A 17,248-nucleotide genomic window follows, 5' to 3' on the forward strand; every position below is an offset into this window, starting at 1 on the left:
ATGTGTAACTAATAAATATTAACTCTGTTCTAGTAAAAAATTGTAATCCTACACCTTAAGTGAACATTTGAGTTTAAGTAAATTAAAAATTAATAATATTTTTTTTTGTAATTAAAAAATATTTAAATCTAACTTTTAAATTTTATTTTATCAATCTTTTTTATTTACAAAAGTACCAGAAAACTTGCTAAAGAAATTAAAATAAAGTATAAAAATCTTATTTTTTGTAAAGATTATTTACTTTTTAGCCTTATAAGTAATATATTATTTTTATCAATTTTAATCGATTTTTCTGTCAAAAAAATAAAAAACTGCCAATAATAAAATTAGTCAAGAAGATTGTAAAGTTATACTAAAGTTAATAACAAAAGTTAAAACTATAGAACTTATACTATTTTGTAATGTTTAGATACAAAATTTTCTAAAATTTATTTCTTTTCTTAAAATCAAAACATAAGACATAATTTCTATTTCAATTTTATATAGTATTCATTATTAAAAACTGAAAACTTTGCTTTCTAGAAATATACAAGTGCATAACTATCTAAGAAAGTAATATTCACTTTAAATCTGAAAAAAAAACTACTATTTACTTTTTTAATAAGTTTAAAAATAGATAGAACTAGTTTTATTTTGTATTTGAATTTAAACAATATAAAACTCAACATTCGTAACGATAGTCATCAAAAGTTAAACCAGGCTTAAAATAAAGAACTTAATTGAAAATATATTTGTTTAAGAAATAACATATAAGAAATATGAGGGATTTCATGTTCATATAATGATAATTTAAGTAAAACTTACATGGGTCATATCATACGTAGAAACAGTTTAGATTAAAAAATGCTTAAACCATTTAAAATAACCATAGTTAAGTGTATAAAAATAAATTTTTTTTTGCAACACTAACCGCTAGAAAATTTACTTTGTAATTTACAATCGGGAATATTTGTATATATTATTAAAATATAAGTAGCTTGAAAATAAAACAACAATATTTGAGAACACAGCAAACTAAGAATATTAATAAAAAAAATTATATATTTTGGCTAAAACATCCGTTAGAGTAAAAATTCCAAAAAACACATTTTTTCTAAAGTTAAATTCAAACTTCTATCCAACTGATATTTTCAAATTAGGGGCGAAAAAGAGTTTTTTTGAATTGAAAAAAAAAGATCTTAGTTAGGATTAGAGATGAGGAAAATAATTGGATCTAAATTCTAAACTTTGGATATCTTTTAAAAATGCAAAAATATTAATCGAGCCAAGTCAACGCTCGTTTAGTTAACAAGGAGTCTTATTGAACAATTCGGGGTTTTCCATAATATTTGTCGAGTCTGTAAAAATAAGTTTTTTTAGGGTACTTTTTTATTTTAATTATTCCAAAGTTATTTTTTGATTAATTCTTAATATGTCTGGGTAAAATTGGTTAGGGACAAGGGAATAAAAAAAAATAAAAGAAATTTGATGACTAAGCAAATTTTAGAGGAAATATCTTACATTTAAAATCCGACCCCTTAAAACGTGTTTCAAAAACTTATTTATTCTAATATTACTGTCTAAATGTAACATTGTTGATTACGCAATATCGAGCTGAGTATACGCACTCAAGTTGAAGTTTAGTATTATGTTATGATGTCACAATAAATCACTCTGTATCTGTAGTAATGTATGTCTCGATAACCGAAAGGTTAATTCATATATCGATTCCTTACACTAAAATTTTGACTTTTTTTTTCGTCTGATAATCAATTTATATAATGCCTTAATTTTCGGTTTAAAATTTGAAACCCAAAATTATAAATTAGTATAATACTGTAAGGTAAAGAGCGTTTTTTATAATTTTATGTTGATTCTAAATTGAGTATAAAACTTAAAAACTGTAGTAAGTTCACAACAATAGTTTGCTTAGATTATTCGTTGTAATTTAAACCATTTAGACTTTTACTGAATTTAAAAACATCAGCTTCTAAAAATATACTAATAGCACTACTAAAATCATATAAAACTTGCTTTTACATTCATTTAACCTTCCAAAACACGTGTAACATTCAACGGTATGATTTAGATACATATTAGTGACATTTAATTTAATTTTACATTAAACAACAGGCCAGCTACTAAACGTGTTAAAAAATAAAAACTTAACTTAACGTAAGTATTAATTAAAAGGAAGAATTTAATTTTTTATTTTAAAGCATCAAAAATACAATGAACTAAGGCCACATTTAAACGTATTAGATGTTTTTAGTTTTATTTTATATCAAAAATTAGCCAACTAAAACGTAAAAAAAAATTTAAGTTCACGCAAAAATTTGATTGAAAACTAAATTGTTTTAAATTAGCTTTAATCTTTGAAAAGACAGCTAAAACATTTGCAAACCAGATCAAATCAAATTTTTGTCATAAACTACCATTCATATTTATAGCAAACAATACAAGCTTCATTATTAGTTTAATTATTTGTGTTTATAATCAATAAGACAAACTTCATTATCAACTAAATCAAATTTCTTTATTATAAACAGTTTAATCACTTTATATTAATCTATCTCGCAGGCGATATGATTAAAGTAAAAATTAATTATACGGTGAATAGATTGTTTAGTTGTCGCTTGATATACAGTTTTGATTGTGCTTGAATAATTTTTAGTATGTTGTCGTACGGAGAAGCGAATATTATATCTATCTAACTTAAAAACATTAAAACTAGAATTTTGTTTTTTTTTGCAAAAATTCATAAAATATACATTTGTTTTATATTTCCATTGTTAATTTGATTTTGTAAGGAAAATAAGATAAGTATAACTTAAATCAGCAAAACTTGTATTGTAATGATTTTAAAGTTTACAAAAACTAGTACTAGATATTTGAAATACTTATCATTTTATAAGTTTATATATACAACTCAATTAAAACTATTTCGTTTAAAACTTATCTTATTAAACCAAAGTTGTTGTATTTACATAGTAAAAATAAATACTTTTATCGAAACAATCATTTGAGTATTATAGGTTAAGAAACATTTGAGTTTATCTAAATATAATCATTGTACATATTTTTTAAGAATTGTATAATACTTTAGTACTTAGTTGATAGTATAAACATAATTTGCTTAACAAAATTTAGTGTTTTAAGCTGTTTTCGTGCGAGCCGTGATAAACATTTATTTTTATCTCAAGTAGTCATTTTCTTTAAAGAAATTCCCGGTGTTCAAGTAGCTTAAGAAACCAAACACAACAATTAGTGGTAAAGTAGTTTCAAAAATAAAATATGTGGTTTAAAGTAGATTGTCTGTGTTATTTAGTAAACACTAATTTGTTGAAAAAGGTTTAATTATAAATCATAATCAAGGGTCGTAGAGATTAATCTGTTTATCTAAACATTTGAATATCAACTAATATAGAATTCGAACAAGTTTGTTTAAATACAAAGCAAAACTAAAAACAGTTATACATTATAAAAAATTTTCAAGTAACTAAATATAAATAGAAAGTTGTATTTTTTAGTTTAAGTTTTAAAGATTACTATTTTACGAACTAGTTATACAATTTTCCTCAAAAATTAGTTTTTACTTTTAGTTTATAGTAATAAATCTATTTAATTTTTTTCAATGTTTAATTTAATCAGTTTTAAAGCAGTAGGTCAAAATAATAATTTATAGCTTATAAGTTTGTTTTGTTAATTAACAGTTTTATTTGTTTTAACATTTGATGAACTTTTTATCATATACATTATTATGAACATTTTATCTAACAAGTTTGTACTTAGTTTTGTAATTTATTGTTTATAACCAAAATTTTTGAAGATTCTATTTGAATTGATTTTTTATAAACAACAACATATAAATCTAACTTAATGTATATATATGTAAGTAATAAAGCATTAATTTCTTTAAAGTTATTATAAATTAATTTTATTTAGCGGTAATCAACAAAACTATCGAAAAAGATATTCAGTGTAGTTTTTAAAGAGTTCTTAGTAATTGCTTTGAACAAGCTGTTTAATTAAGAAAAAGCTACATAAAAATGTGAAATTTTATAATATATATTGAGTTTTAATAAAATAGTTTTAAATTACACTGTAAAGATTTTTTTAAATGGTTGAAATACCTAGAAAATCAATTATATTACTAAGAAATAGAAAAAACATCTGGAAAATTTTACAAGCACTAATCTGACAGTTCAAAGTAAAGGTTAAAACAGATTTACATTTTTAGCTATTTTTACTATAAGTATTGATGTGTCCCATTCAGCTTTGTATTATTGCTTAGCTAAAATGTTTTAAGATTGTCATTGGTTAAAATGTTTTATATTTGTATGGTTGTTTAAAAGATGTATTATTACTTTAAGTGTAATACATAGTTTGTATTTTAATCATATTAGTACTTTGTTTTAGAATTTAGTATCAAGCAGTGTTTGGAACAAAATAAGCTAATTTTAATTATTTTCATAAAATATATAACTGTTTTTTATATTTTTTATTTAAAGTTTTTCACTACTTTTTCGTTAACTTTAACAAATATCTTTAAATATTTTTACTTGAAAGTTTTAAATTTCAGAAAAGTTTCTCAATGTTATTTAAAAAAATATTTAGTATACTGCAATTTACGAAAACTTCAACTAATGTTGATAAATTATATACAAACTTGTACTTGACTCTGATGTATTATAAAAACAAGACATAAAATGTTTAATACTTTGTTAATCACATATCAAGATTAAGAAGACGTATAGATAAAACAATGATTTGTATTACTTTAATTATAGATTTAAACCACAAGTGGGAAACTTTTTTATGTCAGCAAGTAACAAAATAAAAAAAAATTATTAGTTAAAAAATAAACTGAAACTTGAAACTTCACTGTTAACTATTTGTGGTTGATGAAACAAAGAATTTTTAATTTGTAATTTACAAGGTGTGAAATTTTTAACCAAAGTTTGTGTTGTAAATTAAAACCACTTTATCAAGTTTGAACTCATCATATAGATAACATATCAAAACCGGTATTGTTACTTTAAATTAAAAAAACTGACGTAAAAATTTTAGTCAATTTGTAAGTTTATGTATATGTTTAGTATAAAAGTATATGTATATATAAAACAACAAATAGTGCTAGCTTTAAATTTTCTATTTTTTTATTTCGTTTAAAACTGTTATTCATAAAAGTCTTACATTAAATTTAATAGTAAAACTACTAACGCACAGAGTATCCGAGTTCGACAAAGCAATTTGATTAATTAAAAATAAATTTAAGTATAAGTTTCTCAATTAACAATATTTAAACTAACACTGTTTAATTTAATTTTTTTAAAGTTTCATTCTAAACTTTTAAGTTTGTTTTGGAAAACAAGCTTATTTTAAATGTGTTTTAAACTATGATAAAGTCCATAAAACGTCAAGTATCAAATAACATTAACAAAATTTCAAATGCATCTTTAATTTTGAACAAAACTGTTTAAATTAATTCAAAGCAGATGCTTGTCAAATATAACTACTCTTGTTTGTTATTGACAAGGTTAAGTTTATAATTAATTTTTACATCCAGCGATGTGTTTAATGTTAAAACTGCTTATTGTAGCATTTACAATGTGAAGTTTTTATTCAAGTTTAAATTTGTGAATTTTTGGTATTTAAACTTTAATTTAACTGATTAATTTTACTTAAGTTGTATTTAACAAACAAGTTATAAAATTACTTTTTTGTAAACTTAACAAGTGTTTATAAGTGCAGATTAGAAAAAAGTTATATAAAAATATTATTGGTTCTACTTTATGATTATTATAAGTATCAACGTAATTAGCAGCTTTAAAAATTTTGTAAATAGTTTTTGTTATTTGTTTAGCTTAATTATACTTTTTATTGTTATAATAGCCAAGTATAATGATATACAGTGGTTTAAAGGAACCTTATAATTAGACTTTAATTTAAAATTATAATGAACATAGACACGATGTATAATATAAAACATTTATCATTATACTTTATGTTGTTTTTTTTTTAATTTAACCAGTCTTTATAACTCTTTTAGAACAAAATTTACACCTAAATTTAAACATTGATAAATGACTTTGATAATAAAAGTCTCAACAATGCGTCATAAAACGTTTAGTGGATAAAATTCCATAGATAAAGTTTTTTAAAAGATTAAATATTTATATCACCACAATTTTTTAAGAAGTTTTAGCAAACAGTTTTTTTGAAAAGACATTTTATCAGATAACACCTTAGTAAATTTTTAAATTGAACTACAAAATATTTTTTTATGTTGTTAAATTAACGCTTAAATTGATAAAATCTTTAGTCAAATTTCTAACTTTTAATTAAAAAACTAACAATTCAAAATAAACAAAATGCAGTTTTTTAATAGTTTCAAAATATGCTTTAAAGCACTAAAAATAATAGAATTTGAACGTCAGTAACATTTATACTTAAAAACAAAATATAAAAAACTTCACTTTGCTTTATAACTAAAAAACTTTATAAAGTCAATTCTTTAACAGACTTAACGTTTTTTTACACTACCTTAGAAGAGCAACATCAAAGAAGTTACTTATAATTAACTAAAAAAGTTAAGCTTTCTTCTAAGCAAAAACAAAACATAGATTTATCTGAAAATATAAAGCTTTTTGTTTTTAAAACATATTAAACTGATAAAACAACAGTTTTTTATATTTAAGTTACTTATTTTAATTCTGTCGTATTAAACGTAAGTAAAAAAAAAACAATTACGTTTCTTAATTACTTGATTTATTGTTTTAATTATCAAATATATTACATAAGTATATATAATTTTTTTCGCGACGTTAGTAAATGCGTTAGTTAAGGTTGGATACGAAAACGTTTATATGTTAAAGTATTAGTAGTTTTTGAAATAGTGTTTGTCTGAAAAAAAAATACTTTAAAGTTTCTCTAAAATTGTTAATTTTGAAGTAAGTAAAACTTTAACTAAAATTAAAATAACTTTGCTTGTTTTTTTTTATCCGGTACAGTATATATTTTGAATATTTAAAACTAATCATTAAAGCAGTTTTTTTGTTTCGACTTTAATATTAAAACCATATATTAGATTTTTAAACAATTAGTTTACTCAAACTACGTGAGTAGCTAGCGAGCTCTTATTTTGTTAATATTATTATAAATTGTACAGAAGAATTAAAAACTTATGATTACTTTTATCTGTAACAAAAAAAGTTTAGCAGTTTTACGCTTTAAAAAGCTTAAGATAATTTACTAAAACCAATGTATTTAGCAGTAAGAACTAAAAAAACATATTAAAAGTCATGTTTCAAAGTTTTTTAGCAATTTTTTTTGTTTTTCTTGGCTGTTTAAAAATTCAAAAATAGTATTTGTACAAGGGCTACCTTAATATGTAAAATATGATTACTAAAGAGTTTTTTTTCTAACTAAAAAACATTATATAACCACAAAATATTAAAGTCTACACTTAAAGTATTGAAAATATAATGTGTTAAACTTATATTTTGTAAAAAAAAAAACTTATTTTTCTGCAAATAAAATAAAAACTTTTTTTATCAAAATTAACAAAAGTTTTTAGCTAGTTGGATTTTGTTTATTTGGATAAGAACTCAATACAATATATATATAATATAGCTTTTATTTATATTATAAATATAAATTTAGTTTATCTATCATGCAATGACGTTATAAGTGATTAGTTTAAACTTTAAGTGTGAAACATTAAAAACGTTATCAATTGACTGATATATTTAAATTGTTTTTAAACTCAAACATTGACCAACTCTTTAATATTTTGTAAATGTATGTTTTAACATTGTAGTTGTGTTTTAATTATACCCATTGTCGTAAAACAGTTTACACTTTAAAGCTTAAAAATTTACAGATTTATAATTTTTTATTAAAAACCAAATTATTACCTGATTAAGCTTAAACTGCGTCTTTTATCACACTACTCTAGTGTAAAAGAATTGTAAAATAAACAGTTTTTCACATTAAACAACAGAAAGATTAAAGAACAAAACTATTTTCTCATTCTGTTTGCAAATTAAATTAAATTGTTTCGAAAAACACCTAAATGTTACGTAATTAAAACAAAACTTAATCTTATTTGATTGATTTCACACAAAAATTCTATTTCAACACAGCTTAAAGATGTTATTAGAAGTTAATTTTCAGAAAAGAAAAGTTTTAGTCTGACAATTGTACGTAAATTGTAAACCAGATTAATTACATAAGTTTTGTATGTTATAAGTATTATACATCGTATATAAATTTATATACATATAATAACTTTATATAAGTTTTAAAAGTGTTCATAAAGAAATCTAGAAGATTTTTTACGCATCATGTTTTATATATTTTAACTTTTCATAAAGAACTACAAGCTTTACTTTATTGGAATTTATTGGTAGTACTACATTTCTATTGTAAGGTACTTCCTTAATAAACGGTATACAACAACTAAGTATAAATAGCTTCAATTCGTAAGTAATCAACATACTTACTATTTTAATTAAACTTTTAATTCAATCATTTTTCTTATAATAGTTTTATCAAAATCATTAGTTTTAATAATAATTTGTATAATTTTTGTTTTATTTTTTACGTAACACACAAATAACGTAATGAGTTTAAACTAAGTTGAATTTTATTTTAAATTATATTTTTACGAAGTTGTCTATTACCAGTTTAAAACAACATTATAAGTACTTAATAATTCAAACATTTATTTCTAATGATTACATAGCTAAAATTTATTCAGTTACTTTAATTTAAATCACTATTGTTTTTTATATTTTACTGCTATGTTAAACAGATTGTCCTCAAGGGTTGTTTAGGTAGTTTTTCGTTTATTAATAAAAATAAATTAAATTAATTTTTCAAAAAAAAAAAAGTACAGTTTTTATCAAATGTAATTAATATTTTCTTGCGTTGGTAAGTTTTAATAATTGTTAAAATATTTATTTGATATAGCAACATTTCTAAATCTATCAAAAAACTTATAAAATTTTCAAGCAAACTTATTAACTTTTTGAATGAACCACATTATAGAAATAATAATTTTTGTACTAGTTTAGTTTCCAAAAAATCATATTTTATCTTCATATGCTGTAAATAATAAAGGAACAAACACGAAAATAAGCTAAAAGAACAGTTTTGAATAAAATTGATAGTATACAAAATTTATGTTTTGTAAATACAAGTATGTGAAAAAGTTAAAGAGATTAAATGGTACCGTTTATTTTGAAATTATCACCAATATTAAGTTAGGCAAGCAGAATTTTTTAATTTAAAATTTTTGTGAATTAAAAAAAAAAAAATTAATATTTTTTGGTTTATATGGTTTTTGGCATCGCACGTTTCAAAGAGAAAAGTCTGCAATTTATAAAAATAAATTACACAGTTAGTATTTAATCAAATCAAGGCAGTAAATTAAGAAAAAAACAAAAATAAAATTTTAATAGAAGCATAGTTTTAGATTAAAACAAGTTTCATTAAAGTTCAAAGTAAATATATTTAAAAATATTACTAACCCTTTTTAAAATTAAATTAGCAATTTGAAAAAGCAGAGAGCTACAGTTACTAATACAATAAAAACAAAAAAATTAACTTGAAATAAAAATAAACACTCTATACTACATCAAAACTGTCATGATACAAACATTCAACAACTTTTACTTTACAATGAACAATTCTCAATTTGCATATTTTAGTGCTCAACACTTGCATATAAACAGCAGCGCCACCTATTAAAACTGAAGCCACTGCAACGACCAAGTGGTAGACGGCATTGTGGTTAAAATCCACATTGGGACAGCTCGTGACGCATGATTGAAGAAGCACTTGCAGCAACGGACCAATCACAAACAACCACGATCCGACTGTTTGTAATAACCTTACTTTTTTGTAAGAAGTTGAAAATATATACAGTTTGTTGGATATCTTGTTTTCTGGATTGTTTGATGTAATAAGAAAAATTGTTGAAATGACTGCGTATAAAAGTGACGTGAAAAATATTGGACCTGCAGGAATTTTCATAAGCCACATTTTACTTGTGTCTAAGAAATAAAATCCTTCCAAAGTTGCGTTTGAATCAATAATAAGTTCCAATAATTCATTATTTTTGTTGTTTTCATCAATGTAAGATAACAATCTGATTATTTCTATGCTAGTAATAGCGCAAAAAATAAGTAAACTACAGAAAACAAATAAAACTTTTACTACAGCAAGATAGTTGGAAAGAAATCTTTTTAAGCAGAAAGTTGGTTTTATGGGAATTCTTGAATCAACTAAACGAATTTGTGAGTTATCAGTCGAAGCTCGTGACCTGGGTTGATCCAATTCTTCTATATTTTTCCACCTAACTTCATTTGAAACAACGAAATATGAAAGAATTACGAGACACGCAGAAGTCAAACCAGCAAAAATACAAGCGACTGCCCACAAGCATCTTGAAGGAAGAAAAATATTTCTAGCAGTTTGGTTTGATTGAAAATTATTTCTACTGTCATCTTCCAAATAAATATCATGAACTTTTTTATGAACAAGTCCCCCAAACAGAAACGTTAGAGCGTATGAGAACATTACCAATCCTGTGAGACAAGAAAGTTGTAAACTTTTGCATTGATTTTTGTTGATTTGGATCTCTGAATTGTTTTCTTCAAAGTAGTCAGATATATTGTTTATTTTTGAAGCTTTGTTTTTGTTGTAAGATTAATTGTTTACAAAAGAGTAAATCCAAATAGAAAAGCTGAAAATTAACATGATAACTGCAGCTATGTTATCAGTTATTATTGTTCCAATTGAATCATCTAAATCCTGTGGATACAATTCTTATTGACTCATATTGGTAGTAGTTGTGTAACTTTAATTTATGAACTAAAAATGCTGTAATAAATTTAGAGGTTAAAAATTCCATTGTTTATCCGTAATAAGTTAAATTAAATAAATCAGTATTGACCAAAACTCAGAAACCTCAAGCTCTTTCTATAGTGATATCATTTACTTTATAATTATTAGATAAATAAGTTATTTAGATTATTAATTAATATTATTAGATAGACCTCTTTTTAATATTAATTTAATGACAACCTCAGACTTTATTAGAAAAAAATATACAAATAGTAGCAAAAATGTTAGACAAAATTAGTTTAAAAAACTACTATTTCGATTTCAAACTTGGAAATAAAAGCGTATTTTTATTGACAGGTTTATTTGCAAACTATTCTTTAACAGAATTTCAGTTTTTTTAAATAAAAACACATTATATAACATAACATATTATAACTTAAGATATACAAAAACATACTTGTAGGTGCAACATAATTATATGATATTAAAATATATATATTAAATAATTTAAACTAAAGTTTGCTTTCTACTTTTAATTTATACATTGGTGTAATAAAAAAAAAAACAACAAAATCGAATACTTTTTGAAATATAAAGTTATCAATCATAAAACCAAACTTAAACAGTTTTTAATTTAGTGTAAACAGTTTGGAATAACTTTGATAAATTAAGTGTTTTGGTTTTGAATTGTTTTTTAACACTGTATTATAACTTTCAATCTTTAATCATTTAGTTATTTAGCATTTATGAAATTTTTCTTTTGCAAATTAAAAGATTGAACGAAACTTTTACTGTAGTTAAAATAAAATAACTCGTAAGTATTTATATATTTACATTTTTAAAAACTGTATTACAAATAAGTAAATTTAACATTTGTATAAAAGTTTTAGTAAAACAATCAGTTATATTAGTTGCTTAAGATAAAAATTTTATAAAATATAGTAGCTGCATTAATTTTAAAGCACTAGAAAATTTTTTTTTTACCAAATTTCAATTTTATTACTAAAATTTCAAAATTTTATTTGACTTTAGGTTAATTGCTATCACTTGTTGTTTTTAAACTAAACTGTTTATATAATAATATTAATTTAAGAAAACAGTTTTAATATTTTGTTGAAGATATACAGTTTTATAAAGTATAGCAGCTGTATTAGTTTTTTAATTTTAAAGCACTATAAACAAAATTAATTTATTAATATTCAACAATGATTACTAACATTGTAAAAATTTACTAAATTTTATTTTAGACTTATTGCTATAGCTTGTTGTTTTGTAACCGAAAACTGTATACATAATAAATAAAAAACATAAAAACAGCTTAGTTCATAGATAACTACTTGATTGTCTAAGTCTGTAAGCTGTTTATTAACTAGAAACACATATCTAATATAACATATTAGTAAACTTTTTTCTTTTTTTTCTTAACTAAATACTTGGTCTAAAAAAAAGTTTTATGGTTTCAGTTCACCTTCGGGCAATTTATTCTATCCATATTAACACAATCTTAAATCATCACATCAAAGTACGTAATATGACGTTCTACTAGCGGTTAATATGGTTCATTAGAGTACAAAAAAAAGTATTTGAGGGAAATGTTTTATTTACAATTTATAGTCATTAAAGTATCAGTCACACAAATTATAATATATACTAATGTTTTCTAGTTGCTTAAAGCGTTTCAAAACATTCATAAAAAAAACAATAATTTGGAAAAATGTTTGTTTTACTATGATGTTAGGGACGGTAAAAATTTCTAGAAAAGAGGTCAGATTTACTAGAATTTTTCGCAAACCGGTTTTGTTAACGAAAGCTTTTGAGGGCTGTGTAACATTATATTATAAAAAATAAACTTTTAGGCTAATCTTGTATAAAGCTGATAATTTAATAAAATATCTGTGTACTGAAGACCAAATTATTAGCATTTTAAACTGGCTTAAATCTGTTTGTTTTGTAGAAGTAGCTTATTAAACTAAAAAACAAGTCGCCGGCGAAAATTACATTTTTTTTATTTAATAATTTCTCATAAAACTAATTGACATTGTATTTCAACTTTTTTCTTTGGTTTTAAAAACATGTTTTATAAAAAAATGTGGTTGAATTGAGTTTTACTTTAAAGACTTCAGTTGTATAAGTAACTAAAACCAAACACGATCTTATGTAACAAGCTCAACCTCAATTAAAAACAGAAAACTAGTTTTAAACTGAGTTTTTAAACATGCAGTTTAAACATGAAATGCGTACCGACTAAATGCGTTTATTTTTGTAGCTGTCAGGTTTTGGATAGTTTTTGCAAAACTTGAATATACATTTAATTTTGTATGTATGTGTAAAATTCAAAAAATATTGCTGATTAAACAATAAAAGTGTACTAAATAGATCAAATATAAAAATCATTGCTTTTTTCAAAGTTATTTGTTTACTTGAATTCTTTTGTCAAACAACAAACACTTTTTATTAGTAAAAATGCAAGTCATAGAATGATGAGTTATCAATTTAAAGTCGTCAACATTTTTGCTTTTACAAATTTTTTTTAATTTAAAAATGACAAATTAGTAAAGAGAATCAAATTAAAAAAAGACTGAATTACGTCTTCAAATAAAATGTATCTAGAAATATTTAATACGTTTTGTAAACTAGTTTTTTTAACAGTTAGTTGAAAAATCTAAAACCAAATAACTGACAGAGCTGTCTTATTGTAAGAAATTTCACAAACAACCAAAATAAGTATTATTTGATTTCAATACAAGAATATTAATTGAATTAGTGAAAAATGTGCTAATAAATATTAGATTGAATTATTATTATTAACAGTGAAATATTAAGCTGCAAATTAAAAAAAAATATATAAAACTGTGTTAAAACGATACAAATCAAACAAATTTATTTAAATGTTCTTAGAACAAGTTGCAAGCTTTTACGTTTTTAAACTCGTGACTTTTAATTATACAATTGCAGCCACATGAATTCATGCATTTAAAAATTTTAAATTTGCGGAGTTGTCATTAGTTTCTTTGAATTAAAAGACTTGTTAAGTGAAAATATGTTTTAGAATTTTAACTTTCAGTACCTAATGTTTTACTTTTAATCTTTAAAGACGCTTTAATGCGGTTTTTAAAATTATATTTATACATAAAAAAAATTATTACTAAAAATGGATAAATTACAAAATACTAGGTTTAATATCTTCAAATTTTAGTTAGTTATTGTAGCAACTCATCTTAGTATAATTTACATTTTATAATTATTGTTTTACAATACTCTTGTAAAACTTGGTGATTAAAATTTAACTAAACACTTAGTGTTTACAGTTTGGATAAAATGTTCTAACTTTTTTGTTAGCTTATTGAACGACAAAATAAAATGCTCAAAATATTTGGTCTTAGGCCCTGGTGCACGAAGAACCCTTTATCGAGTCGTACTTTTCTTGGATACTTTTCAATGTGTTGTCCAGGATAACCTTAATAGTTCAAATACACATATAATATTAAGGATTTTAAAAATACTGCATAACTTTCAAGGATTTATTCTAATATTCAACACGGTAAGAGTATAGTACATATTTTACTCAGGACTAAACTAAGGTTATATAATATTTTTTTTCATAGAAAGAAGCTTAATATAAATGTCTCTATGTCAGCTTATAAAACCTTGCTATAAGTGTTTACTATTAAGTCAAAAAACGTAGAAAACATTTGTTTTTAAAAAATATTTGTATTTAAAGTTTGTATAAGCTGAAGCTTAATCTAAAAAATGAATGTTAAGACTTTAAAAACGTTAAAAATCTTGTTTTCAACGATTAATGTCAGTTAAGATAAAAATTTAGAGATAATTTAAGTTCAGAAAATAATTAAATACTTTTTAATACGTATATAGAACGTTTTTTAGCTCATTAAATTCAAATAATCTGTATATATCTGTTATATAAAGTTATAAGAGTTTTTCCAACGTTTATTAATAAATATATTAACAAAAATTATTTAAAGTTTAAAGAAATGTTTTTAGAGTTTTTTATATTTTAAGAAAATAAACTTGTATATATATTTTATTTTTAACTAAAAAAAAATTAAATGTCAATACTTTAAACAACTAAAATACTATTGTTTTTTTAATTTCACGTTTTAAAACTTTTTTGTTTTAATGTTTAAATAAATATAAATTATAAAAAACTCTGACGCTTGCAACTTATTAATTAGCTTACATTTATAATTATCAAATAAAAAACATTTATTTAGTTTCAAAAAGTAGCTAATAGTTATTAAACTTAAGTTAAACCTGTAGCTGTTAGATTCAAATTAAAAAAAAATAGACTAAAATAAAAATAAGCTTGGTTGTTTTACTGTAGTCAACATTAATTGTTTTTGTTGTTTTCACACAAAAAGTTCATTTTTCGTATTTATGTACGAATTTATTGTATAACGCTTGGGCATATCTTAAAAAGAAGTAAAAAAATTCGTTTTTAATAATTATAAGTTAAAAATTGAAATGATTACAATTAAAAACTATGTTTTAACTTACGTCTTTTAATATTATAACTTCTTCATACAACAAAAATTTAAACACAATTATAAAGTAGTTCAACTATTTAAAATCTTAACATGAAAGAGGTAGTTTATTTAGAACTTTTAAAGTTTTTAGAAAAGAATAAACTTTTACGTTTATAGTACAATTATTATTCTTATACTTTATACTAAGTTGCTTATAAGTAAAATGGAATCCTTTAAACAATTCATCAACAAGTATTTCTAAATCTAATACTAACTATTTTTATTGCGTTGTTTGAATTACTTTCGTAATATGATCCATTTAAAGTACAAACTATATAATAAGTGTAATCACTTAACATACATAAAACAAAACAATATTATATGTAAAATATTATAGTAATTGTTTAACATTATTTTTCTTCAACTTTTATTAAAAAATAGGTAAAAACCTATTTTTTTTAAATTTATAAAACTTCATAATTTTATTTCAAAATTTTCAAATGAAAAAACAGATTGTAATCTGATTTTCTTTAAGATAGTTACTGGGTATTTCCAGTTTTTTGTATAATTTATTTTAAAATGTAACGATTTATAATATCTTTCAACTAGATAAATTAAAAGATTAAATCTACAATTTATGTTCAGAAGAACACAAAATTATGTGATTTTTAGATAAAATACATTATAGTTGAAATTAAAAAACTAAAAGTACTTTCTGTGAATTTAAGTTCAGGAAATCACGAAATTATTTGATTTTTAGATAAATTACTATACAACTAGTCTTATAAATTATTTGGAATATGTTATATAAATACTTAGTTTTAATGTTGTTTACTTTTTTGTATTATTCAATTTAAACAATATCAATTAAATATATATCAAAGTTTATGTTTACCTAACAAATATTTATTATTGTCAGTATATGGTTTTACAGTTGTTTGGTAAATTTAATAAATTTCATTATATAAAATAATATTTTTCATAAATATTGTATAAAATTAACATTTAAATAGTATATATTTAAAACTTTTAATAATACTTTCTAATAACAAATAACTATTTTTTAAGACTGAAGTTGCTATAAACAAAGTTTTATATACTATAAAGTATTTTATCTGTATTTCTTCAGTTAAATATTTTATTTAGTATGGGTTGTTATTTTAATGTAACACGAAAGCAATAAACTTTTAAAATTTTAGAATAATTTATAAATATTTAATTAATTAAAAAATTTAAAGCCCAAAATCATTAAAAAACCAATATAATTTAATCACTAAGCCAGATTAACAGGTATGTTAAGAAATATAATTTTTTCTAAATAATTATTTTTTAATTAACTTTTTTTTTTAATAACATCACGTTAGTTGTGTTTACTTGTTAAAAAAGTAAAAGTAAGTAAAATATTTTTTTAATTTTATATATCGAAGAAGTAACTTGTTTAAAAATAAACTTACACTACCATATGAAATTATTTTGATGTCGTTTTTAAGTTTGATTAAAATCAAATACAAACTTTATTAAGAAATTGGATAACTTTTGTAAAAATAAAACAGACACATTACCCCATATGTACACTAAATTTAAAAATAAAAATTATTTTTATTTGCATTCTCTTAAGTTCAGACGTATTTAACACCTAATTATGTCAATTATGTTAGAAATTCCGACGTTTGAAAAATTTTAAATACTAAGAATTGTTATAAAAGTAAACAAATAAATACACAGCTTTTACAAAACAAAAATGTTTTATTGAAATTTCCCGATCAAAGTCTAACTATAGATCGTCAGATCTTTAGCTTAATTTGAATGTTTTATAAATAAATAATAAGCTTCCGATGAAAAGAATATTATTAAGAAATTTAAGTTTTTAGAATTTTATCTTTACAGAAAAAAACTTAAATTTTCTTGGCTGCGCAAAAGAAAGGTTATTT

This window comes from Thalia democratica, chromosome 4 (assembly GCF_965202585.1).
Source record: "Thalia democratica chromosome 4, ktThaDemo2.hap1.1, whole genome shotgun sequence".
Taxonomy (NCBI): domain Eukaryota; kingdom Metazoa; phylum Chordata; class Thaliacea; order Salpida; family Salpidae; genus Thalia; species Thalia democratica.